Source organism: Lepus europaeus, chromosome 2 (genome assembly GCF_033115175.1).
Source record: "Lepus europaeus isolate LE1 chromosome 2, mLepTim1.pri, whole genome shotgun sequence".
NCBI lineage: Eukaryota > Metazoa > Chordata > Mammalia > Lagomorpha > Leporidae > Lepus > Lepus europaeus.
The window spans coordinates 31,815,371-31,840,745 of NC_084828.1; positions in this window are offsets into that span (position 1 = coordinate 31,815,371).

Here is a 25,375-nt window from a genome sequence, read left to right on the forward strand (position 1 = left end):
CTTTTGTCTGCTTGGTTTTGTGTTTTTCATTTCACTGGGAATTTAGATTTGTGGAGGGCTCTAGAAAAAAAAATGAATCATTAAATGCAGTAAGATGTGATGCTGAGAAAATAGGTGGTATGAATGTCCTATAATTTCGTGGTTACTCATGGTTAGGGTTACTCCAGAACAGCCTCTGGTGAGTTAAATTACTATTCTCTAACTCAGGATTGTACATTGAGAACATGAAACAATTTGGAATGACAAGGAAAAGCAGGATCTATTCCCACGACTTTTGGGAAGCACAGAGGATAGATTATTGGTCAACTCCTCCAGTTAATAGGCATCTACTAGTGTATTGAACACTAGCAAATGGGCCAAATAGTACAGCTGGGTAATGAAGGGAATTGATCTTGACTCAGAGGGGTGTTGGTGGTGCTGGGGAATAAAGGAGGCTAATACATTTTGCAGACAAAAATGAATCTTGTTGAGCTTAATGTTCTTTGAACAAACTGTGCATCTGAAATTAGCAACTTTTTGATACACAATTTTATTTAAAATATTCATTTTTAAATATCTATATTTTTCAGTGCTATTTTAGGACATGGAAATTTTGCCTATTTTTTAAAAAAAAAAATATTCGTGACAAACAGAAGTGGGTGAGTAAGCCACAAAAAGACATAGAGAAGTTTTACACGCAAATTAGTAAGTGAAAAAAGCCAGTGTGGAAAGACTACATTCTATATGTTCTACATGTTCTCAACTACATGTCACTCTGGAAGAGGCCAAACTACAGCAACAGTAAAATGAAGTGTGAATGTTGAGCATTCAGGGCAGACAGGAAGGGAATAAACAAGTGGAGCACAGAGAATTTTTTCAATTTGAAAGTGTAATGGTAAGTACATACGAATATGCATTTGCTGAAAACAAAGAATTAAGATCCATTGGTCTAAACCGGTAGATATTATAGTTTTCCTTCAAATTGTCTTTCCCATCTTCTAGATAACTAGAAGATAACTAGATCCAAAAAGCTCATACCAAGTACTCACGTACTTGGGCCTCTGCCATCTATGTGGGAGACCTCATTAGAGTTCCTGGATCTGGGCTTTGGCATGGCCCAGACCTGGTTATCTTTTGCCATTTGGGGAGTAAACTAGCAGATGGAAGATCTCCCTCTCTATCCCCTCCCCTCATCTCTCTGGTATCATTCTGCATTTTAAGTAAGTAAATAAATCAATGTTTTAAAAACTAAAAAATGAAAACAAACAGAATTATACAATACAAAATATGAACTTTAATATAAGCTATAAACTATAGGTAATGATAATGTACCAATATTCACTTATTAATTGTAACAAATGTACTAGACTAATGCAATATGGAATTCCTTGTACAATTTTTCTCAACTATTCTATAAATTTAAAATTATAAAAAAATTATTAATTACCTTTAAAAGTGTGCTAGCTCACACTATTTCTATGAAAAGATAAAAAGAATGCAGCATTTTTCCCTAAGGAAAATAGGCCTTTTATAGATTCTTTTTTAAAGTTAAAAAAAAAAACTTTTCTTTTGCCATTCACCAAGGAGTTCAAAATGACTGCTACTTTAAAAAATGAGAAATCAGTAAATTTTCTTAAATAAAGATAGCATGACCATCTGTGTAGTTTAGGGAACTGTACATTGTCTTGGGCATTGAGAAACTGTTCAGCAGAGGGCAAAGACCATCACCAGTTGGAAAATGTTCAAACGTAACAATATACTAACCCTGAAGGAATGGGGATTCCACAAAAATGTCGATTTTGTATAAACTCTAGTTTTCTGGTAGCTGAGGTCAGGGCGAGAAGAAAGCTGTCTTTGAAACAATGCAGGCTCCACGCTTGCAGTCTGCTGAGCCAGATGGCTGTGGAGCAGGAAGCGGCACATTCCCTTTTGTCTACTCCATGTTTTGGCTTCTGATTGTTCTGAACAATCCCAGATGTGCCTTGCCGTTGACCTCTTTTCTCCTCTTCCCTGACCTCATGTCTTCTGTATTTCTTCTTCTGGAAAAGTCTGTGGAGTTGCCCTTCCCATATTGTGACCTGAATTAAGTCTTTAATGATGCATTTCCAATAACCACATCCCTTTCAGGCCAGAAAAGTGTTTTTCATCTTTCCTGGACCCATTCTTAAAAAGATCACTTATCGTAGCTTAATTCATATTGTCATATGCCTCATTCCTTTGTAATCATAACCTCTACTCTACCTCCAATGGCTCTACTCCCAACCTGTGTGTACTGATGGTCCTCTTCCCCACTTAATACTGTATAATTGTTCAGACCTGGTTAATGCCACTCTTAGGATCATTGGTTACTATCCTCACTCTGCCTTTTATGACCTTGTCTAAATATGATCAGAGTCGGCGAACTTGGAAGGTTTCCATAGCCTTGGCAACTCATGACAAGAGCCTAGGGTGGTTACTGGTGCCATAAACTAGAGTGTCAATTTGTTGGATCAACAACAGGAGTCACTGTGCACTTGCTCCTCATGTGGGATCTCTGTCCTTAATGTGCTGTACATTGTGATTTAATGCTATAACTAGTACTCAAACAGTATGTTTCACTTTGTGTTTCTATGTGGATGCAAACTGTTGAAATCTTTACTTAATGTATACTAAATTGATCTTCTGTATATAAAGAGAATTGAAAATGAATCTTGATGTGAATGGAAGGGGAGAGGAAGCGGGAGAGGGGAGGGTTGCAGGTGGGAGGGAGGTTATGGGAGGGGGAAGCCATTGTAATCCATAAGCTGTACATTGGAAATTTATATTCATTAAATAAAAGTTAAAAAAAAAGAAAATAATTAAAATGAGCTCATGCTACCATAAACCAGTGCCATGATGTGTGTGGTTCCACTTATAGCCTCTCATTGCAAAGGTAATAAATATATTTTCTAACTATTAACTTTTAATTATCAACATTTTTATACATGCCAGAATCTTCAACATGATTTTGACTTCAAATATATTTTGTTGACCACATAAAAAATCTATAACCCCCAGAAACTTGCAATATTTTTACAAATAACGATCAAGTTACACAACTTAGTACATATCAAGATAAAAAGATATAAATAAAACAAAAGGGGCCGCTGCTGTGGCAAAGGAAGCTAAATCTCCGACTGCAGCCATCCCACATGGTATCCATTCTAGTGTCGGCTGCTTCTCTTCTGATCCAGCTCTACTGCTGTGGCCTGGGAAAGCAGCAGACGATGGCCCAAGTGCTTGGGCCTCTGCACCCATGTGGGAGACCTGGAAGAAGCTCCTGGCTCCTGGCTGCAGATCAGCCCAGCTCTGGCCATTGTGGCCCTTTGGGGATTGAACCAACAGATGGAAGACCATTTTCTCTGCCTCTCCTTCTCTGTAACTCTTCTCTCAAACAAATAAATAAAATCTTTAAAAATAAAACAAGAAAAAATATTGAACACAACAAAAGATAAAATATGTAGATATTAGATATAATTATATGTAGTTGTATGACTATATATACTAGTATAAGTAATTTCTTATATATAATATATATGTGCATGTAAGTGCATAACTATGATGCCTTACAAAATCTTGAAATAAAAATCTAAGATTTGTAAACATTCCTTTAAGGCAAAACAACACAAGGTGATTAACAAAGTGACTATCACAAGCCATCATTTTATTTACTTATTTGAAAATCAGTTACTGAGAGAGAGGGAGAGAGAGAGAGAGGGAGAGAGAGAGAGAGAGAGAGAGAGAGAGAGAGAGAATCCTCTATCTACTATTTCACTCCTCAGATGGCCACAACAGCCAATGATGAGCCAAGCAAAACCCAGGAGTCAGGAGCTTCATCTGGGTATTCCATAGTGGTGACATGCATCCGAACATTTGAGCCATCCTCTACTGTTTTTCTCAGGCCATGAGCAGGGAGTGAGATCAGAAGTGGAGCAGCCAGGACATGATGCAGTGCCCATATGAGATGAGGGCATTGCTTTGCACACTGCACCAAGATGCCAGCCCCACAAGGCACGTTTTAATTATGGTTACCACAGCTTTCTGTTTATTAACATTAGATACGGGGGCTGGTGTTGTGGCTTAGTGGGCATCAGCATCCCATGTGGGTGCTAGTTTGAGTCCTGTCTGCTCCACTTCCAATCCAGCTCCCTGTTGGTGTGGCTGGGAAGGCAGCAGAGCCCCTGCACCCACATGGGAAACCGCAGGAAGCTCCTGGCTCCTGGTTTCAGCTTGGCTCATCCTCAGCCATTGCAGCCATTGGGGAGTGAACCAGCAGATGGAAGACCTCCTTCTCTCTGTCTCTCCCTCTCTCTCTGTGACTCTGCTTTCAAATAAATAAAATAAATCTTTAAAAACAAATTAGATAGGGATGGGCCTTACAGCGCAGCAGCTTAAGCTGCTACTTGGGACTACTGCATCCCATCTCAAAGAGCTGGTTCAGATCCTGGCAGCTCCACTTCTAATCCAGCTTCCTGCTAGTACACCCTGAGAGGCAGCAGATGACGGCTCCAGAGCTTGGTTGGGCTCCTGCTGCCCACCAGGGAGATCCAGATGGCGTTCCAGGCCCCTGACTTTGTCTTGGCCCAGACCTGGCTATTATGGGTATTTGGGAAGTGAACCAACGGATAGAAGATGCTCTTTCTCTCTCTCTGTCTTCCTTTCAAATAGATGAAAACAAATAAACATGAAGTAAAATACAATAAACTTTTATAACTTTAAATGTCTAATTTGTCTAAAATGAAAAGATATACTATTAAATAAACTTTATAAGGAAAATGAATATCCTTTCTCTAAAGAAGTATAATATTCATACACAGTATTTTATTCCCAAAACATTAGTGAGAGAAACTTTGCTCTTGCTCAAAATCTGACACCTGCTCCCACGTTCTTCCCATCAAAGAAAGTGTTTGCTTCTCAAGTCAGCAGCCTCCAGGACTTTTACTGAAAAGAATGTTTTTATTACAAGATAATCCTTTTAACAGGAGGTTTTGATAACATATAATTGCATATCATCCTCTGTAAAACAGTTTCAGATTTATTTGCAACTAAAATTTTGTCAGCAAAAACAAAGGAACTGTTAAAAAGACATCGCTTCTAAAGCACAGAGGATTTTTCTCTTTCTTTTTTATAGATCTATTTATTTATTTGAAAGGCAGAGTTAGGGGGAGAGAAAGAGAGAGGAGAGGGAGAGGGAGAGAAAGAGAGAGGAGAGGGAGGGAGGGGAGGAGGGAGGAAGAGAGAGAAAGAGAGAGAGAGAGAGAGAGAGAGATCTTCCATCTGCTAATTCACTCCCTAAATGGCTGTAACAGTCAGGGCTGGGCCAGGATAAAACCAGGAGCCAGGAGCTTCATCTAGGTCTTCCACAGGGGTGGCCAGGGCTCAAGTACTTGGGCCATCTTTGGTTGCTTTCCCAGGTCATTGGCAGGGAGCTAGATCATACGAGGGACAGCTGGTACTTACACCAGCGTCCATATGGGATGCCAGGATCCCATGAGGTGGCTTAACCCATCACAGCACAACGCTGGCCTCAGGATTTTTCAATAGATATTAGACAAAACCACTGATCTCATCCTTATGACTGATTTGCCTGTCTGCAAACACAAAGTCATTTCCTTACTAAATTAACATGTATCACAGTGGATGTGAATCATGCACAGAGAAAAATCCTAGCAGGACACTAGGCATTTAATGCCACTATAGACAAGGGATGGGACTGAGGAGAGGGAAACTGTGGGCTGATGGCTGTGCAGCACAGAGCATCAACAAAAACCGACGAATACAATAGTAAGGATGGTTGTTGCAAACTTCAGGAGTTAACCGGAGAGAAAAATGCAAAGCTGTAGCTGCTTGGGAAGTGGTGAAAGGAAAGGGTTCAGGTATCAGGGGAGGTTGTAAACTAAAACCTCTGGTTACGCAGAGAGTGAACCAGCATGAACTCCTATGTTGACAAATGCTGGCATTTTATACATTGAAAAATACACTAAGGTGTTCGTTCATGGCAATCCAGAGGTAATTTTTATTTTTTGTTTTAAATTATTTTATTTGAGAGGCAGACAGGTATCCCATCTGCTGGTTGACTCCCCAAATGCCCACAACAGCCATGGCTAGATGAGGCTGAAGCCAGGAGCCAAGATCTCAATCTGGTCTCCCATGTGGGTGGCAGGGACCCAAATACTTGAGCCATCACCTGCTGCCTCCTGGGATGTTCACTAGCAGGAAGCTGGAGCAGAGCCCTGAATTTTTCCTAGGAACTCCAATATAGGGCACCATCATCCAAGGAACATCTTAACCACTGGGTCAAACTCTGGCCCCCACAGGTCATTTATATGCTGAGCAGGAGTTTTAGGGGCCTAGGCAAGCCATAGACACCCAGGGAAATCAGATAATCTCTCTTTATAATACACATAAATTGATAGTGGCTTGCCAAGATCCATTTGCTAAAGAAAGGGCAAGTGGTTATTGAGCAAGCAAAATTTTCAAGTATAAGAGAACAACACATCTACTTCAAATTGGCACTGGACCAGCCGCATCTAACAGAACTTGTCACTCATGCACACCCCTTTTTGAAGTAACATCTCATCCGTAGCCTCAACTTACCAGTCCAATTCTCCATACCTGAGACATTCATACACAGCCACTGATGTCCAGACAGGACCAGGGCATCCAGCACAAAGTCCCACGTGGCAAGAGGTTGAAAAAACAAGGGGGGCACTGATCCAAGATTTTTTCTCAGTCTGTGTCCTGGGAAACACTGATTGGTGGAGCCAGTTACAGTGGATGCTAAAGCAGAGAGGGGAAACAAGTACACAGGGCTTGACGGGATACAACTGACATACAACAGCCATGGAGAACTATGGACTGGCAATGTCAGTGAAATGAAGAAAGCAAAGCAAAATGCCAAGAGAGAATGGCAGTGGCGGCTCCCTTATTACCTATAGCTGGGACTGATTTGGCTTGGAAGCATTTCCAGTGATAGATCAGGGCCACATGTTGACTTAGGTCATTCAGGTTTAGGGACCATCTCAAGTCTGCTCAGCATAGTCATTGAAACACAGACTCTGGAATCAAACTCCCTGGTTCAAATCCCTGATTCACCCACTTACTACCTTTGTGACCAGTGGCAGAGTATTCTATTTACTGTGCCTCAAACTCTACTTCCGTACAATGGGCATGATGATGGTATCCACCTCATAGGTGACTGTAGGGATTAATGAGTTAATATATGTAAAACCTATAGATGCCAAGAGCATCAAGGATCCCAATGAACATAAATGTTCATTATTTTTTAGTTTTGCGTGACAAAAATTTGCAGCACATATTTTACATTATTTTTACTTTCCAAAGACTAAAGTCTGAATATTTTACCTATGATCAAGAAGACAGATTCAGTATGCTGTCTGAAACAAAGGAAGCTATTTCCATTGGCGAACATGCAAACGGGGGGAATTATATGCTTGTACAGCAGGCCTGTTGTTGAAGTTGCTCTTTTCTGATAATTCCCAGGAAATATTCAGCACAAGCAAGCATTCGGAATTCACCATTCCCCAAGAACATACAATGGGCATGCTTAGAGCTGTAGTGAATAGGTGTTAGCATGAATTGGCAGATTTCAGGCTACATCCACCTCCTGTCAATTTATTCGGCTATACTCCTCAGACGAGATTACATGTACCTTTGAGAGAGGCAGGCCAGGCACCACGCAAAGCTAATCTATACTCAATGCTCAGTTCTTAGAGTTCATTGTAAGCATTATTATTTTTTTTTAACAGGCAGAGTGGATAGTGAGAGAGAGAGAGAGAGAGACAGAGAGAAAGGTCTTCCTTTTTGCCGTTGGTTCACCCTCCAATGGCCGCTGCGGACGGCGCATCTCGCTGATCCGAAGCCAGGAGCCAGGTGCTTCTCCTGGTCTCCCTTACGGGTGCAGGGCCCAAGCACTTGGGCCATCCTCCACTGCCTTCTTGGGCCATAGCAGAGAGCTGGCCTGGAAGAGGGGCAACCGGGATAGAATCTGGCGCCCCAATCGGGACTAGAACCCGGTGTGCCGGCGCCGCAGGCAGAGGATTAGCCTGTTAAGCCACAGCGCCGGCCAGAAAGCATTATTTTAATATCAAACAAATATGAGTATTTTCTGGAATGTGTATGTACTTTAAAATCTCAAAAACTGAGATTTTAAAGACAATGTCAGTTTATAGCACATAAGCTTTGAAAATTCATCCTGCATCTTGGGCATGAGAGAGTAACTTGACCGCCATTAGCAGTAGTTTGGGAAGTTGGAGAAGTCAGACATATTCGGTAGCATCCTGTTCCACCTTCTGCATAGTGAGGAGATCCAGCCCACAACACTGGGTAGGGTCAGTTCCTGTGGATTCTAAATCTTGCCAAAGTATTCTTAATCATAAACATAAAAGTCAGGCAAGCACCTCACCTGAGGATTACCTTAAATGAGTTGGCACCACAATCCAGCTCCTACCAATCAAGGTCAGCCAAAACCAATCTTAGCATTTCGCTCTTCCTAGGCTTGGAAGTTCCACTCTCAGACCAGAATGGAACACATGCTGGCACCACATTCACTGGGTCCCTCCCAGAACTGTCTTCTTCCCTGGTGTTGTAATATTACGCTTTCAACTTCTAGTGGAAGGCCTTTACAAGAAAGAACCACATGAGGCTCAGTTCTGCCTTTGCGGCAAAATCGGTACAAGGACATTGTCCATTGAATGACTCAATATTCCCCACCTAAGACCCACGTTACAACTCACTCTGTTTAGTACCGGAAAAAAGATATGCCTTTCTTGAGAAAGTAGTAAATTTTCTTTTTTTCTACTAGTGAGTTATGTAACTCATTGTGTTTCCTGTTTTTGGTTTTTGATGCCAAGAAATGTGTGGCCAGTTTTTTATGTTCAAGCACACCCATTGGGTTAGCTTTGCCTGGCATACTTGTTTCTTCCTTTTTCTTAACATTTTTCTTTTAATTGATTAATGTTATTCTATAAATCTTTTATACAAGGCCATTGAAGTCTGAGTTACAAAGAGGTTAGATGTACTCAAGTCAAATTTATAAATATATTGCTCTCCATGATATAGATTTGGGGGGTTATATTTCCTGTTTGTTTCACAAAATAAAATGGAATGCAAGATAGATACCTTGCTAAATGTATAATTAAGTGTGATTTAATCACATGTCTTTGGAATAATTTCATAGACTGAAAGTTATAAATCAGGAAAAATACCTCATGGACAGAATTACCAGAGCCATAGCAAAAATCAATGTGCCCATTCATTATGCTAGCAAAGCCCAGCATTCATTCAACAAACATTTAATAATGCTAACTCTGTGCCTGTCAGCAGGTTGATTACTGTGGAGAACACAAGCTTGAATTTACAAAATGATCCCCTTCAAGGAATTTAAGCTTTAGCAATCGAGAGCCAAGGTCTTTACCAATCTTAATTGAAGGCAGGAATGAAGTATTTCCCATTCAGGCACATCCTGTGACACTATGCCAGGAGCTTTAACAAATAAAGTAAGAAAAGTAGTCGCATAAAAGTAAACTAAAATTTGGTTGTAGGAGAATTTGGTTATGAAGAGAAGGAAGACTTTACACAAGATGATGAATAGTTAACTTCCTTCAGACTGAATTATTTGATGAAAAGGATTATGGGAATACAAAATTCAGCCCGACTTTATTATGATCTGCAAGTAGCTATGAATGCAGGGTTTCTTTTATTTTCATGTGAGAAACATTTCTTCCAAATAACACTTTCTTAAAGGCAGAAGGAATTACTAACTGTGATATGTGGGCTGACAATATAAACATTTTGTCATGTCCTAAGCACCCACACAGGAAGTAGGGTCATGGGAATATTTTCACAGCTTGCGGCTGGACTTTCAAGAATTGAGGGTTGAAGGTTGCCACAATCATTTGCTTTTCATACTCTGCTTGTCTTTTTTCATGAGGTGAATAATGCAGGAGTCTGGAAGCCAGTGCTGGGTGGGGGTTGGCCTAGAGATCTGTTTAGATTAGTTACCAAGCTTCCCAGCTTGTGGTCATTGAAGGTCACTTGGTTGATAGCTAAAATTTCAATTGGAACCTTGTCATATAATCAGGATTTAAAGCCCAGCTGAGACTTGGTCTCTCCTGTGAAAGGGGAGGTTGTTTTATGATTAGCTTCAGAATGTTAAATTAGGTGTTGGCAATTATGAGCCGTTTTTGTAGTTTAAATTGCACTATAGAAACACCTGTCCAGAATAGCAACGGGAAGCAGGCTAGAAAAGAAGTCTGAATTCTCTCCTGTGCTGATTCCATTATGCACGAATATTCCTGTTTTTATTATCAAACGCTAGACGCCACACTTAACCACTCTTGAGAAAAAAATACTTTTTGTATCTCTTACCAGTGATTCTCAAGAACAAGCACCTTATTAAAGGTCCTTTTAGAATGTGGCACAAGAAAATGATTTGCATAAAGAATCCACTTTTTCAAATGACTGAAATGTTTTCCAATTTATTTTTAATATTTTTCCCTTCCAGTAGTCCTCATGTTTTTAGAAAAGCATATTTAAGGCCCATGAAACCATGTCCTAAAATGGGCATGATTTAATAAGTTCTTCCGCTATTCTGTTGTAAAGGACATTTAGCACCTTTGAGTAAGAGGAAACTGAGCACTAAGATCATGGAAAAGATAGGGCAGAAACTGAATAGGTTTCTAAAATCAGTAAAGTTTTTCTGAACAGAATAACACTTGCACTTCCTTCACAGATCTCACTGGGATAGGGACTTAGTAGAGGGAGCAAACAGGATGCACTACACATCACATGACGTATTATATCTATGGAGTGGAAGCGTGGATTTCTACCTCCACCTGAGATGTACTTAGAAACTCTGAGTTCATCCTCCAGCCTAAAAAAAAACACAAATATTTGAAAGGATGGCTTCCAGGATGCAGGCTGTGAGACCATGAAGGAAGTGATCCTAAAGATATGAGCCTGTGGCTGCCCCCACCTTACTGTTTAGGAGAATTTCCAGGCTTTGGTACAAGGAAGCAGGACCCAGGAGGAGCCTGGACAACTCCCTGGGAAGAAGACATCGAGCTAAAGGTCTAGGGACCCAAGGCAAGCAGAGCTCATGAGACGCAGTACTGGGGAGGAGATACATGCACTGGTCAGCACTAACATAGAAGGAAGCTACCAGCTGCTAAGGAAACAGTGACTGCCATTTAGAGAGAACAGTGCTTGGGGCTCACACAGGGCCTGGAAGGGGCTCTGTTCCTGTCAGAGCTGACATGGTACTGATTACAAATCTCAGAAGTATCTTTCCTCAGTAGCCGGGGACAATTTTAGTGATACTACTCTATCCCCACCCAACAGTTCCTAAAAGCAAGGCCTGAAAAGGGCTATTTCTAAGAAATTTCACTACGTCTCAGAAAAAAAAAATCAACATTTAGAGAAATACGAATCACCTGGATTCAAATCCCAGCTTTGCTCCCTTCCTGCTGTGTGACCTACAACAACTCACTTCTCCCATGCCTTGGTTTTCTTCATCTCTGAGAAGGGTCTACTGATACCTGCTTCATGAAGTCACCGCAAACGTGAAGTAAATCACCGTATGTGAAGTTCATTGTAGCCTCTCAGTAAATACTGTCCAGAATTATGTGTGTGTGTGAGTGTGTGTGTGTAATCTCCTTCATAGAACAAGGTAACATCCACAACCTGGCATCCAACCAACGATTATCACCATCCAACCCACAGTAAAGTTCAGTCCATTGAAACTGACAAAACATGGATTGTTACATTATTAGAGAAGAGTATTCCATTTATAATTATGTTCCATGTGTACAAACTGTCACTGGAGACATAGAAGAAATTAAAAAAAAAAAATCCTTGGGTTGGAATTTGGCTTAGTTGTTAAGACATTTCTTGGGACTACTCAAGTATTCCATACTGGAGTGCCCGGGCTACAGTCCCAGCTCTGTGCCCATTTCTAGCCTCTGCTAATGCGCACCACGGAAGGCAGCAGTGGTGGCTTAACCCATTGCATCCCTGCTCTAGAGCCTGACTTCCCTGCTCCTTGCTTTGTCCTGGCCCAGTCCTGGCTACTGCAGGAAGTTGAGGAGTGAACAGGAACAATCTCTCTCTCTCTCTCTCTCCCTGTCCCCCCATCTGTCAAAAATATATATAAAATTTTTAAAGACAAATTGAATATGTAGATATATTCTAGACATCTCTACAATTGAAGAAATCTGTTTCTGCATTGGAAAACTACATTGAATTAGATAGAATTTAAATCAAATTTAGATACTACAGGAGAAAAAACTAGTGAACTTGGAGACGTTACAATAGAAACTATTCAAAGTGAAACAGAGAAGACTGGGAAAAATGGATAATGTATCATCCGTGAGTTTGGTGGTAATTTATCAAATTGTATATTTTAAACATAGTTTATGTCAGTTATACTTCAATAAGGCTATTGAAAAACATGAAATACGATCAGTAATCTGAATAAATGTATAATATGATCATTAAATCAGGAACATTTATAAACAGTATTATATACAGCAGCATAGACTGGTATCACTTTACACGCATCAACTTAAATTAGCAGATCAGAGTAATAAACATAGGTACTGAGAAGAAGTCTTAAATAAAAATTAAATAATGTTTCATACAAAGAACATTCTTAGCATGATACACTTTTCAATATCTTAAGTTTCTCAGCCTGTGATAACAAATCTAATGTTACTGAAATAACATTTGGAATAACCTCTTTTAACCTTTATAGAGTACATTATCCCACTTCACTTTTTCAATGTACAATTAATTTTTTTAGAGATAAAACTTTTGAGTAGATTTAATTGCCAAAATAACTACCTAGGAAAGGGAAATAACCTTCAATTATGAACTATGATCAAAGAGAGCGTTTTCATTTTTCACATTGTTTCATGAAATGACTTTCATTCCCCTCTTCACTTTTCAAGTCACTTTGACATAACATTTGATTTTTTTCATCACTAATAAAATACTTTCAGTTGAATACAATTTAATGAGACAAACGCTTTAGTCAATTCTAACATAAATAGATTGGTATTGGGGAACAAGTGCAACCAGGTACTTAAATGATGCTCTTGGGTCTGGATAGCATTCCTAGGTCCTGTTGCAACACTTCAGCCGGGCTGCCTACGGCAGTAGTGCAGGATGCTTTCCTCAACCTGATTCACAAATCAGTGACACCGGGACATCTCCTGTCATTAATTCAATGGCAATATATAGATCTTTCTAACAGGACTGGAAAAACAAATATATCTTTTCCTATGCCATTCTGAAAGACCTTGCCTAATTGTTCCCTGAATAAAATAGCTTCTGGGAGATGAAAATGAGAAAAGTGGATAAAGAGCTTAGAAGCTATAAAATATCAGTCAGAAGTCCTCATCTTTAAGAAATGTTTTTGGAAGACCAAACAGAATTTTATTTTGCCATATTTCCTTCATTATCAGACATCATGCACCATCAATTAAGGCCAGTTTTTTATATTGAACATGGTTGTAAATTGCATCTCAATTTTGATTTGAGTCTTTGAATTAGGGAAGTTTTATCAGAAATAATCATAAGTTTAATGTTTTACACTTTAAACAAATATATATGTATATATATTTTCATATATATATATATATATATATATATATATATATATATCTGAAAAGAAAACTTGAAAGTGAAAAGTCAGCTTTGATTCAATTCATCCCTATAGTTAAGTTTAAAGAAACTTTCAAACATACATCATTTCACACCTGGATTTATTTTCTTCCAGCACTTTCCACACATTTAGAAATTTTATAGCCATGGTACACAGAGGGAATGAGTTTTTGTAGCCAGGAAAAGTGTGTTTATTATCTGATACATTATATTTTCAACTTACTTTTAAGTAATTACTTCCCAATATTGGATTCTATCTAAGTGATGCCTAAGTCTCCTTCAATGTTTAGCTTAAGGTCCATCTTAAATTGCATGGTGAGATCTTTTGTATATGTAATTTGTTCAGAAAAGTCAGAGAGATCAAGATTTAAAATACATCAAAAATAGAAGTGAAGTCTATGAACTGAAACCCCTTCCATTAAATCAACAATCAGCTGATCACCAATTTCTCAATGTAACTTTTTAAAAATTTATTTATTTATTTGAAGGCAGAGTTACAGAGGTAGAGGCAAGAGAGGGAGAGACAGAAGTCTTCCACCCGCTGGTTCACTCCCCAGATGGCCACAACTGCCAGAGCTGGGCCGATCTGAAGCCAAGAGCCAGGAGCTTCTTCCGGGTCTCCCACGTGAGTGCAAGGATGCAAGGACTTGGGGGGCCATCCTCTACTGCCTTCCCAGGCCATGGCAGAGAGCTGGATCGGAAGTGGAGCAGCTGGAACTAGAACCGGCGCCCATATGGGATGCTGGTACTGCAGGCAGCAGCTTTACCCACTCTGTCACAGCGCCACCCCTCAATGTAACTTAACATACACAAAATATTTCATTACACTTTCATCTAAGGTAGATTTCACCAACTCCTTCTAATATCTAAATTGGTAATGTTAACACAGTGAATATGAATGCTGGAAGCTGTTTCCTTTACTTGAGTGATGTCAGTTTCAGTGACTGCATAGCTAACACCCAGGCAGTAAAAATCTTTTAAGGCTAGAGGAATGGAATGGTCATGAGAGACTCCCAGGGGCCCTTGGGAAGATAAAAATCTATGAAGGTGAAGGTTGTGCCTTTCTCTGGCCAACAAACCTTAGACGTGACTCATTCTAGCAAGTCAGACGAGGTAGCCTAGAGTGCGGCACTAATCTTAGGGAAAGCAGTGCCTCTCCCACCATTTATTTTCACAGCTAGACTTGCCTGCTCTTGCTTCTGTTTCCTCGTCATGTAAGTTCTCTTCATTTCTTTCTCTTCTGTTTTCTTACTTGGTTCCCAGCAGTGCGTCATTTCACACTAACTGAAATTCTTAAGAACTTCCTCCAAAGTAGTTGTTGCATGTAGCTTGTAAGTGAGCTCCTAAATTTTCATTAATTTATTGTACGAGTAAGAATACACTGGGTATTGGGTCCAGAGTCACAGCATAGTGGGAAAAGTTGACGCCTGCAGTGCCAGCAGCTCATATGGGTGACGGTTCCAGTCCCAGCTGCTCCACTTCCCATCCAGCTCACTGCTACTGGCCTTGGAAAAGCAGTGGAGGATGGCCCATGTATTTGGGCTCTACCACCATGTGAGAGACCAGGATGTAAGTTCTGGACTCCTGGTTTCTGCCTGGTCCAGCCAGGCCATTTGGGGTGTGACCTAGCAGATGGACGATATCTCCTTATCTCGTTTTAACTCTGACTTTCAAGTAAATGAATCTTTAAAAAAACTCATAAATAAAAAAAAAATACACCAGGACTTAAAAAAATTTTGGAGGATTTCTTAAATGTGAAAGACATGCTTTATCCTACTAACAATAGGGATTACCATTTTTTCTGTTTAGAGAAATTTTTCTAGGTTAATGCATGCAAGTTTCTGTATGTTGTACCATTTTCTGGAGGTTCCATAGCTTGCAGATATTTTGTGCCTCCCCCAAGGATGAAAATCATCATTCCAGGTGCTTCACTCACTCAACTAACATTTATTTAGACTGTTATTAGCCAAATATTCTGCTAAATATTAAGAAGCAGTGATGAATAGTTGCTCCCTTCTGGAAGAAGTTTTTTAATATGTGTTTATTTATTTGAAAGGCACAGTTAGAGAAAGAGAGAGAGAGAGAGAGAGAGAGAGAGATCTTCCATCCTCTCGTTTACTCCCCAAATGGTCACAATGGCCAGAAATTGGGTAGGCTGAAGCCAGTAGCCTGGAACACCATCCTCAGGGGTGACAGAGGCCCAAGTACTGGGCCATCTTCTGCTGCTTTCCTTGGGCACATTAGCAGGGAGCTGGATCAGAAATCAAGCAGCCAGGACTCAAACTGGGTCAGAGGAATATCCAACAAAACAGCAGGGTACAGTGCAGCCAATTCTGATTTAAAGCCTGCTGGGTAGCCTATAAGTATGGAGAAGGGAGAACCTGAGACTTGAGGAAGTTAGGAAAGAGTCCATCCACGTTGGGACATTGCTGATCAGACGTGAAGCCCAGTGCAAGAACAGGCTGCTGTTGTTGATGCTCCATGTCTTGGCTCATGAGGGGAGTGACAGCATGCAATTGTTGGGGTTTAGAACCTAAGAATTCTGGTCTCTCACCAGTACCTAAAAGGAGTGGAACCCAAACTTTATAACTGTATCCAAATACTTTCCCAAATTATTTCTTCCAAGTAACTCCTACTTTTTCCTAACTCTTCCATGATACTATTTTGCATCCATTTTTTTTTTTTTTTGACAGGTAGAGTTAGACAGTGAGAGGGAGACAGAGAGAAAGATCCTCCTCCTCCGTTGGTTCACTCCTCAAATGGCCACTACAGCTGGCGCACTGTGCGGATCCGAAGCCAGGAGCCGGGTGCCTCCTCCCGGTCTCCCATGGGGGTGCAGGGCCCAAGCACCTGGGCCATCCTCCACTGCCTTCCAGGGCCACAGCAGAGAGCTGGACTGGAAGAGGAGCAACAAACAACTGTTGGACACTCCTCCCCGGCCCATTGTCCCCATGTTCTTGCTCTGCTGTTAATCGCCCTCAGGAAGTCTCTGTTCTGTTGGATGCTGGGGATTCCTCTACTAGACCCAGGGTCCAGTTCCTGGTATATCTCATGACTCACTATTGGAGCTCAGAATAGCCAGGATCTAGAGGATTCCACTACTTCACTGTCGCTTCTGTGTTCTGCTGATGTTCTAGATCCAAGCACTGGAAAGGACAAGCTCTATGAGTCCTTGTCTGCTTCTCCATAACCAGATGTGTTGGATACAGCTGGTGCTCCTGCCCACTTCTCTTGCCATTCCTTATGCCCATTCTCAGTTCTCTGATGTACCTGCTCACACCCGCAGCTCTCTCAGAAGCCTGCTCTTAGGCTACTAGAGCAGAGCCAGGATCCATTCCTATCTGCTCTTACCCACCCAGTAGCCAGTGACTAACTTCTGCTGAAAGCAGACAAAATTCCAACCTTCTTGCCTCAAGGCAGGGCAATGTCTAAAGGGCCTGAGGCTGCACTGCAGAGGTCCCCGTAGGATGAAGCTCAAGCTGGGACTTCATCTAGAATGACACCTTGTTTGGCTTTCACCCCTAGCATAACTAGCATAACCTGCCTTTCCTATACCCTATTTCCTGTTAATAAACCACTTACACATAAATCCTCTCATGTCAAAATTTGTGTTATGGACCGTCAATATAGGATACAGAGTTAATCTTAACCCATGAAGAGCTTGGGACATAAAAAATAAGTCCTTTCTCCAACTCCCAATCCAAAGAACACCTTGTTGCTTGCCCTGCTTTGAAGAACTTTTTCAGAATGTTTGACAAAGATCATTTTCATTCATTAGGGGCGAGGGGACAGCTTATCAGCCCAGGGTATGTACTACTATATATAGTATATACTGAATGTTCTATATATACATAGTCTATATAGTATATAGAACTTGGATATGCTGAACAAAAGAGATGATTCACTTCCTGGGCAAGACAAAGAGGAATACTGTGAGATTTCACCACATTACCCAGAATGGCGCACAATTTAGAATGAATGAATTACTGCTGGAATTTATTTATTTAATATTTTAGGCAGTGGTTGATCCAGGTAACTGACCCCAAGGAGGGTTAAACTGCAGATGAGGGAAAGACTGTACAGGAAGAGATTTATTGTGAGGAACTGGCTCACTTGAGTGCAGAAATTGAGAAGTATCATGAACTGCTATCTGCAAGCCAGAGACTCAGAAGAGCCAGTGGTATATTTCCAGTCTGAAGGTATGAGAACCATGGGAACTGATGGTGTCCATTCCAGTCCAAGGATGAGAGAAGACTGATGTCTCAGCTCAAATAAAGAGGCAGGAAGTAAACAGGGGAAAGTTACTTGTTCCCTAGGTTTTGTTCCATCCATGCTCTCAATGGATAGGGTGATGCTATTCACATAGGAAGAAGTATATGTTTTGCTGAGTCCACAAATTTGAATGCCAATCTCAACTGAAAACTCCCTCAAAGACATACTCAGTAACAATGCTTAATCTAGGCTCGCTTTGAATGACTCAAATTAATACATGGAATGACCATCATAGATATCTTATAGATAAAGTCAAGTCATATCTTGCTCCAAGATAAGAAAGGAAGCCGAGTAAAGATGGATTCCATGGTTAGCATGCCAGGAACAGAGGTGACCTAGCCCCAGCGGCCTTTCCTTTGTTTATACAGTCAGGCAGAATCAGCTTCTAAGAGTTAGAGAAAGTGATTAGAAACATGAGGAGAGCAGTATGAAGAGGGATGTAAAAATGTGAGAAAGAACAATAGGAAATGTGAAAAGATCACGATAGACACAAAATAAAGAATTATCCAGTGGTGTTGAGAGTCCAGTGGAGTTAGGTAAAGGTGGGTTGATCCTGTTCAACATCCTGAACAAATAGTAAATAAAAAGGATGATTTTTAAAAAAAGAATTGGTAGATTCCTCTAGATTACCATGGTAGAATGATAAGAGCTAAAGAAAGACAAAATGGGAAAGAAATAGAGGACTCTCATGAATGTATGTTTAGATGATTGGACCATGATGTCTAAAGTGAGTTGGAAAGGAACTGATATCAAAAGCAAATTGTTAGATCTGGAACATAGGAAGGATGTGTCAGGCAAGGAGAAGAGCATGAAGAAGACCTAGGGGCAGGACAGGCTTTCACACCAGATAATGACAGTGAGAAGAGAACCACAAAGGCAGAGAATGCACACCATAGAATACAGAGAGCAGATGATAGGCTCTAAAAGCCCAATAGAGCTCACAAGCTAATGGCACACAAATACAGAATCCAAAATCCAAAATAATCTTTGAAAAATTAAAACATGAACTTTGATGGATGATGAGACAGTTGAGAACAATGGTGAGAGGCAGCAAATATTATATCCATAGTTCTAGTTTTTTGCTCTGAAAACTGGAAGCACATGATACTCTTAATTGAATGGAATAGACAGGGAAAGAGTTCTCAGATAAGAGGAGATGAATTTGGTGATGAAACATGCAAGTGGGACTTTGCTCCAGACCACTAGAAATATGCATTATAAAATATAAACTAAAACACTATTGAGGTCGTGGCTAGAGTGTTCTGTGTTTAGATCTCAACAACCTCTGGTCTTATTTGTTGGCCTGTTGTCACGAGGACTACTTTCGCCATAGAATCTAGCTTCCCACACCAATTCCAAACCCCCAATCTATACTACAGTCATCCAGAATAATTGAAACCTCACATGTGGACAAAAAGAACTTAAGCTGGAGCATTAAATCACAGATAGAACTCAGTAGTTGTCACTTTTGTAAAGTAGTTATTCCTGTCAATTAATGAGTAGCAGTATTATGCTCTTGGATCTGGATGGTGATTCACACACATTGTGGCTGGAGGTGTGAGGAGGGAGCAGAGCACCTTGCTATGCTTGTAAAAGTCAAAATATTGGCTTATATCACCACCCAGAATCTTCCTGGAGGAGTTAGAAGAATGCTGTCTATGGGCAAGTACATTATTTCAAACCATTAGGATCCTTAAAACTCTACTCACTGAAATGACTTAAAATATTTGTACACCCTAAGGGCCTGACTGAATTAATCATCTTTTTCAGATACCTAAATTTTATTTTTCTCTATGAAGCAAGATGATGTTTTTCATATCACAAAATAATTTATTCATCATAAATACATATGTATTAGTAATTTATGCTTGACAAATATTATCCTTACGGCTCTTTTCTTACCCATAGTACTATGTAAACATAATCTTTATTGGGCCAACTACACGATATATATCTGCTAATTCTGAGATTAATACAAAAATCATGGAGCTTACCCCTCAATCCAACTAAACAACATTTCCTTCTTTCTGTCTCAAATTTTCTTCTATTCTCCTACATGAACATAACCATCGTGGCATAAGAAATTTTATATTTCATATTAGAAGTGTACACCTTTCCAAGTGAGAATAAGACACTGGTTTAGTGCATTGTTCAATCTTGCATTATTTCTTCCATTCAAAGAAGAAGAGAAATATCTTGTCCAAAAGTACGTACAGTTAGTATGCAACTTGGTAGGTTTCAAGTGATTTATCAGCTTTCTCCCTAAGCATTTGGAGAAATAATTCTATCCATTGCACAGTAAGATCTCTTTTCATCACCCAGGATATTCCCTTCCAGTGACTGACTAAGCACAGGTGTGGTTCACTGGGACTTAGAAATGAAATGCTTTCCCAGAGTGAACAACTCCTTACAAGAATATTCAGAGTACAATGTGTGCCAGGCATGGAGCACCTGTTACTCACTTGTTTAAATGTCTCATGAAGAGGATAGAGAAAAAATAGTCCCTGTCTCTGGAAACACACATACATTTAGTGTGCAGTGCTTTTGAGGCCAAGTACAATTTTGAATTAACGCAGGAAAGGCCACACAATATAAGTTCTCAAAGATTCTCTTCACATTACGACTTATTCAATTAAATGACTGGGAGGTGGTGGCCCAGAGAAGGGAAAGTAAAGGACAGAGATAGAGATAAATGAGACAAAAATAAAAATGAAGATAATATTATAAATCCAGACCTGGAATGGAATGAAAAATACAATCCACAAATTTACCCTTACTGTTACTGTTGGCACTTGTTATTTAGTTTTCTGATTCTATTCAATTATGAAAAATGCAAGAGCCAGGCAAGTGCCTTATAAATACTGAGAAATACTTCTTTAAATACAAATATGTTATTGTCTAACTTTCTTTAGAAAATATATTAAGTTCATACAGTTTTTGGACATTCTGAAAACTCAGTATGATTTTTTTCCTGTGAGAACAACCAGTACTATCGCTTCTCGGCCTTTTGGCTAAGATCAAGTGTGAGAACAACCAGTACTCATACAAATAACCTCATATTCAAAAAGCTAAAATATATTTGTACAAAAGTCCTTTATTAGGTATCTATCTTATTAAGCACAGGATCAACATTGATACTACTAAAAACTTAAGAACATTGGAATAATTTCAGAAGAATTTTTTTGAATATGTGTTTATTTATTAAGTTGAACCTTGTTCTTACTAAGCATAATCTACCAGAATGCACACGTAAATGTGTGGGATCACACAAGCACGTGGTTACACACCCACACAGCACTAAGACAAAGCTGTGACTGCTAAAATCTGTACCTCTTCGACATTTCATTACCAAATTAAAGCAAAACACCTGTCTACACACTTTGGACTTCTGTAACTTTTATGCCACTATTAATAACCACTTTATAAGTAGTTCCCCAGCCTTCTGAGGCTGAATTTAGAATTGCAGACATACTCTCTAGAGAATTCAAGGTCAACAGTCAGTGGTAAGCAAATCCTATATTTATAAAATTTCTGGAAGTGGATAGCATCATCCTCCCTCTCCATGTGTACTGAGCTCAGTGCAGACACTATTTTCAATAAAGCTTTTTTTTTTAAGTCGAGGATGAACATCTCACAGATATCTATGCTTCAAGCCCACCCTAAGTCTTGGCCAAGCTAGTAATTGGCTAAGGAATAATATTTTGGAATCAGTCCTACCTTACATTCCTGCTAACCTGCTTCACCCCAGAAACAGGTGCAAAATACATAGGACACCTAGGCCTTCAAAAAATCTTTCATTGTTGCTGTAATTCTTTCCACAAAGTATGAGAATGTGTGGTGATTGAATATGAGTTACAACTTGTGCTAAATTTTGGACATTAACCTACCTTTTTAAGACTTACCTTTCTCTGAAGGGAGGAGAGAACTTCCACTTTGACTATGGCCTTGTCTAAAGAAGATCGGAGTTTGTGAACTCAAGAAGCTTCCATAGACTTGGCAGCTCATGACAAGAGCCTCGGGTGATTACTGACGTCATAAATAAGAGTGTCAATTGTTAAATCAACAATGAGAGTCACTGCACACCTACTCCCCATGTAGCATCTCTGTCCTCAATGTGTTGGACTATGTGAATTAACGGTAAGACTACTACTCAAACAGTACTTTATGCTTTGTGTGTCTGTGTGGGTGCAAACTGTTGAAATCTTTACTTAGTATATACTAAGCTAATCTTCTGTATATAAAGATAATTGAAAATGAATCTTGATGAAGAATGGGATGGGAGAGAGAATGGGAGATGGGATGGTTGTGGGTGGGAGGGAGGTTATGGGGGGGGAGAGCCACTATAATTCAAAAGTTGTAGTTTGGAAATTTATATTTATTAAATAAAAGCTAAAAAACGACTCTTGCAAGTAAAAACTTCATGCTCCTTGTTTTTTTTAATGTAAAAATAAATAGGATTTTGCATTGTATTGAGTATATAGCTAATGCATGGTATGGATAAACAAAAGATTTATTCATAGAAGTATGAAAAAAGCCAGGAAAAAATCAACAATTACAATAAATGCTATAGAAATTATTATAAAATAAATGTAGTTAGCCATGTTGAAACTCTTCCCAGGAAATGATTCAAGCAAATGATGGGAATCCTTAAATTTCATCAAGAAACCAGGTACATCCTGGAAATCTCATTGAAAAGACTTACATTCAAAAATGTAAGCAAATTCTGACAAAGAATCATAGAGTAATGATGAAAAATACCTAATACTAAATATGATAGAGCATGAGAATGCAATAAATATTTGTACTCTTCTCACTCAAATATTTGTAAAATGCATTGTAATAATAAATACCAGTAGTATTCATGAACAATAAAGAAAGAAAGATGGAAATTTATCTGTATGTTATCTGCTCTACCCAGTGCTGATTTCTCTACTTGTCCAATATAAGAATTTTGTGTTTATTTTTCAAGCATCTACTTCTATGGGGAACATGGTATCAGACTAGAATAACATGGAAGCATTAACCATAGGCATCATTTAATTTTACCTAGTGTGATTCAACACCTACTAAAAACATTTTAATTTTTATTTGGTTTCTGTAGTTAACTTTCCTGGTAGAAAAGTTTATTTTCAGCAACCAATAGCAATATTCTTATTTACTTAGCAATAATATTTCCAAGCACTAATTAATTGTTTTGAAAAATAAATTTATAACAGTTTGTTAACAATGATAATCTATCCCTCAAAATCTGATCACCAGATTTGTGATTTTAAGTTGAAGAAATCAAGACATTTTTATGCATTCTCCATTCAAAATCCAAACCCTAAAATTTAGAAAAATAGGACAAAAACTAATAAACTAACAAATTGAACCTTTTTGAAAAATGTGTACGTATCTCTAATCTCAAACCACAGTGTTTGAAGACTGAAATAAATGCAGGAATAATAGATAAATTAGAGAGGAGAAGTAGGGTATTTGGCCCCTTTAAGAACTTTGGAAACAGGGCACCACTGTGATGAGAAGGTTAAGCTGCCCCTTGCAAAGCCAGCACCAAATTTCAGTGATGGTTTCATTCCCAGCTGCTCCACTTTCCTATGAGCTCACTGATAATGCACCTGAGAAAGCAGAGAAAGAGGTTCAAGAGCTTGGGTCTCTGCCACCCACATGGAAGATCAGGTTGAGGTTCCAGATTCCTGGCTTCAGCCTGGCCCAGCCCCAATCATTGAGATCATTTGGGGAGTAAACCTATGGTCGGAAAATCTCTCTCTCTCTCTCTTCTACTTTCTGAACAAACTAATAGTATGCTCAGTCCATTACAGGGGATAAACTGGGAAGGATGAAGACTTAGGATCAGGAAATGGGATCCAAACTGGAGAGAGGAAAATGGAATTCCCAGGAGATTGTACAGTGTCCAAGATGATGACTGGACAGAAGTCCCCACAAAAAGAAGAGCCATTCCAGGTTGGATAGAAGACCCCAGGAGGGATATATTCAGGGGAAACAAAAATGAAGAAGGAAAGAGTAGACCAGGTAGACTTGACTATTTGGGAATTGGGTGAGACAATATTTTATATAGCTACTAAAATATATACAATGACTTAGCCATAATTAAGGTGAGTTAACAAAACTGAAAAAAAAAGCTTGTTGCGGTTATTAATTCCAGGAAGATTCTATGAGTGTGATATAAACACAGTGTGCTCCTTGACTCAGCAGTGAACAGTATTTACATTAGTCATGATAATGATAATACTGACTGTGGATTTATCACCAAACTGTAATAGAATTGGATAATGTTTGAATTAATGATCAAAATAAGGCAATACGATACAGGATTTAGAAGTAAGGAAGTTTAAGCAATAGAGTAGGAAAGAGAGATGACATTCCTTATCTCCAAAGAAGAATCACTGTGGTGAGGGTGATAGTAGCAGACTGGAGGAGAAGGGGAGAAGGAACACTGCTCTAAGCCTTTTAACAGTGGTTTACTTTTGAAAATGTTTATTTAAAAAAAAATTTTAAAGTTTAATGATTCCATGTTTTAGAAATGAATAAAAGCTATTTTCTAAATATACAAAGGCATGAACCAGATTCCAGGGACAAATATTTGACCAGCGGTTAGGCTATGGGAGGGGAATGTGTGCATCCCAATATCTGAGTGCCTGGATTCAAGTCCGGGCCCTGCTCCCGATTCCAGATTCCTACGCATGTGCAACCTAGGAGGCAGCAAGGTGCTCAGTCAAGTACTTTGGTCTTTGCTACCCTTATGGGAGACCTGATTTGAGTTCCCAGCTCCCAACTTTGGTCCCTGACAGGGGTTGTTATCAGCATTTGGGTTTGAACCAAGGAATGGGAGTTCACTCTTTAGCTGTCTCTCTCCCAAATTAATGAATGAATTAATTAATTACTTTTTTAAAAAGATTTTTAAAAAAGAATCAGACTTGAAACCCATCAAAATGCAGATACCCTGGGAAGTACAACCTGAAAGAGGCCACTAACTTACTCAGTTATTGTAATTATTGTTATGTGTTCACAGCATCCCTGGAGACTAGGCAGAAAATGAAACAGAAAATGTTCATGCCCTCATGCATCTACAGCTTATGACTACCAAGTTAAATATGAAACAGAAGTTCTAATTAAGGGGGTAAAAGAGAGGGGGAGAGTGATTTAGTTGAAGACGAGTAAAGAACTGACAGAACAAATGAGACTGAACTCAAAATACTTTTAAGATCCAATTAATCCCTTAAAATTTGAGCATATTTTAAAAATTAGTAATCTAGACATAGCCATTTTATATCAATTCCATCATAACTGCACAAGAAAAGAAAAGGAGAACTCATGCTACTGTTTCTAAAAATTTAGTCACTGAATTCAAACGCTCCTGTCAAACCTTGTGGTACAACCTGACTTTAGCCCTAAATGAATTCTC